The 3,318-nt window shown below is 36.0% G+C and overlaps 1 long non-coding RNA gene across 1 annotated transcript; it reads left to right on the forward strand.

Annotated features, from left to right (window-relative positions):
- The first annotated feature begins 6 nt into the window (after positions 1 to 6).
- Positions 7 to 2,375, forward strand: LOC110463772. The gene is made up of 3 exons (XR_002464425.1): positions 7 to 1,023; positions 1,287 to 1,466; positions 1,725 to 2,375. It is a non-coding gene; the product is annotated as an uncharacterized LOC110463772 (long non-coding RNA).
- Positions 2,376 to 3,318: the final 943 nt, after the last annotated feature.

The raw sequence follows: 3,318 nt of genomic DNA on the forward strand, positions 1-3,318 counted from the left end.
TATGCAGAGGAGTTGCTGCCTACATATCTCAATGGCTGTATGGAACAACCACCAATGACAGACCAAAGAGTATGGAACAACCTCCAATGACCGACCAAAGAGTAATGAACAACCATCGAAGACCAACCAAAGAGTATGGAACAACCACCAACGACAGACCAGATAGTATTGAACAAACACCAATGACAGATCAAAGAATACGGAACAATCACCAATGACAGACCGGATAGGATGGAACAGCCACCAATGACAGACCAAAGAGTATGGAACAACCACCAATGACAGGCCAGAATATGGAATCAAAATCTGACAAATCACAGCTGAAATAATGAACAAAACAGACCAGAGCACAGGATCACTAATTACAGACCAAAGTATGGTATAACCGCTAGCATCAGACCAGAGGAGGAGACAGCAATACTAAAAGGCCCTTAAAAGATGGAAGCAACAACGATGACAGAAAGCAAGGAAAGCAATCACTAGATGGAACCACATTTAAGACAGACTAAAGCATATGACGACGCAGGACAGACCAAATAGTATGGAACAAGCACAAAATACAGACCAGAAGATGGAACCAAACTCTACAAATGCCATCGCTGAAATAACAAACAACACAACAGATAACACGGAAATAATGGAAAACGGCCTTTGAAACGAGACTTCAGAAGATGGAACCAAAACCTTAGAGGAACCGGAACAAAGGACCCAGAGTGATAGAGCACATAGTATGGTGCAACCACCAGCAACAGACAACGGCATGAAGGACCACAACTTATGACAACCCATAACGGATCTGAAATAATGAAACAAGAAACAGAGGGAACCACAACCCAGGCCACGACTACAGAGAATTCGGACTACAAGTAATGATAGATCTAAGGACATCGATCCAAGAAAGACCACAGAGGCTATGGCAACCATTCATGACGGATAAAGGAATAGAACTCTCAATTACTACAGAAAGAATCTCATACCAGAGTCTAGTTCCAGTGTTGACAGCAACAATTCCTTACAAAACAGGTATTATTGATATTGCATCACTATCACAGTCCTAAGCTCTCTAATCACGAGTGTTGTAGGTTTTGTTTATCGGCTCAAAGCATTTTAACAATCTTATCTTATGTCACCGAGTAAAAATCTGCTAACTTTTAGTTATTCTGATATTCCTCCTGGTTAAAGTTAAAGGAAACGCTTGCTAATAGCAATATACTTGTACCACAAAAATATGTTTCAAAGTAGCGTTTAATTTTTTTAAATCATATTTGGCATTGGATATTTTTCAGACAGGAGCTAGTTGGATGCAACACTGTGGGTGGAATGTACATCATTTGACTGGATGGAAAAACATGCCATAGGCCTGATTGATCTAAAACCTGTCGCCCTTCAAACTGAGCTACATACCGTTAAAGTTCAGGAACGAATTTCCTCCAAATCGGATTGGATATTGCAAGTCTAGTGTTTTGGTAAGGTTTTTAGAATCTTGTTTCAACAAGGCATTGCAAACAATACAAATCCCTTGCAAGAACACAGTATGTCAATTTTTCACTGATTCATAAGTTTCTAAATAAACTTGAATGAGATAGTAAAGAGTTTTACCTTTAAGTAGTGTAATCACTTAAAAATTATGGATTTTGGTTCATTATAATGGAATGAAAAAAAGACCTTTTCCTCTGCTTATATTTAACACTGATTTCTACAGTCATTCTTATTTTACTTTACAGAACATGACTGTATCCTGTTTTCCCGGTGTCTACAAAATCTTCACTCGTGCACAAGCAGGCTGCTGAAAAATATCTGTAAATTTGAACCTGTAACCTGGGACGAAGGAATGTTTCAATTGGTATATGGAGCTGTTCACTGAACTAAAGACATTTAACCCTAAAGTTAGAAAAAATATGTTTTATTTTTTATTATGATTTAATCGAAATGTTGTTAGTCATTTGATGAAGGGCTATATAATTTTTTTAGATGACACCCAATCAACAGGCCTAGGGATTAAAGTAAACTTTAGGTTATTTTTTGGAAAGAACAATACCTGAAAGTTTATTGCAATTTCAAAACATTCCCGAACAGTAATAACTAGGAAGTTATTTTTTACTCTCATAAAACGTATCTGTAGAAAATGCTAATAAATGCTGTTAAACTTTTCCAACATGTCAATATCTATTTTTAAAATCCATTTACCTGATAAATGAAACAAATAGTTAATTTAATTTAAAGATTGAAACTACTTCTTTCAGCAAGTCAGTAAATTATATGAATCCTGTATTACAACAATTGTCTAATCAGAGAAAAAATGTGTATCTTTTATATTTGATAGTTTTGTTTATCACATAATATACCCTGGAGTGTTTTTTCATTGGCTGTGCCAGTCAGAGATCAATTTTGACGTCATAATATGGACAATGACGTGACGTCATAAATTGTGAATTGTGCAACAAAATGGCTGTGTCCGTTTGATTAAGCCCTCTACATTTTGGCTTTAAAACCTGTCAAAATGTAAGTTTTCTTAGTTATGTGATAAAAAGTATCTTAAATTTGTTTTCATTTCATATGAGCTTTTATGAAACTCATCTCTAAGTTTTAATTTTTGCTCGCCAAGGCTCGCAAAAATAAAAACTCCTAAGACTTGTTTCATAAAATCTCGTATGAAATGAAAACTCATTAAGACCCTATATATATATGTGTATGCCACTTTATAGGCAGAACTGAAATGGTAAAATACTTCCATTATCAATATATCATATCAATGGTTTGGAAATTATTATTGTGATCAGCGAGATTTGTTTTTTTACTCTGCTACTTTATGTTAATATTTTTTTCTCCAGCTTTATCAAGATTGCAAAGGTCATATTTATCATGCAATGACCTCAATAAGAAACATCAGATACTGCTCGGTGGTTTTTCACCGGGGACACCTGTTTTCTCCCAATCTAATTAAAATTATATCTGCGCATCGCTCCCGTTTACTGATATGTCGCGTTGAAGATCTAACAACATCCCATAGAGGGTCACGTCAGAGGTCACCGTGAATGCATTATCGTATTTATAACAAGCCAATCAAAACGCGACATAACTCTTTCTTTCAACCAATCAGAAAGCAGGACCTGTAGCATTCAATGCAGACACCTCGTAGCCCAAAATCTACTTTTTCGTCTGGTCCAGTAATATTGCGAAGCCTGTCATTGTTTAGTTTTAGTTTCAGGTTGTTAAACTTTTTAACGATAACATCACCAGAAGAGGAAGTCTCTCTTATTTCAAAGCAAAATCCACAAATTGTACAAACGTTGTCTTGTAGATAGACACGGCGTGGTG

Source organism: Mizuhopecten yessoensis, unplaced genomic scaffold (assembly GCF_002113885.1).
Source record: "Mizuhopecten yessoensis strain PY_sf001 unplaced genomic scaffold, ASM211388v2 scaffold10925, whole genome shotgun sequence".
Taxonomy (NCBI): Eukaryota; Metazoa; Mollusca; class Bivalvia; order Pectinida; family Pectinidae; genus Mizuhopecten; species Mizuhopecten yessoensis.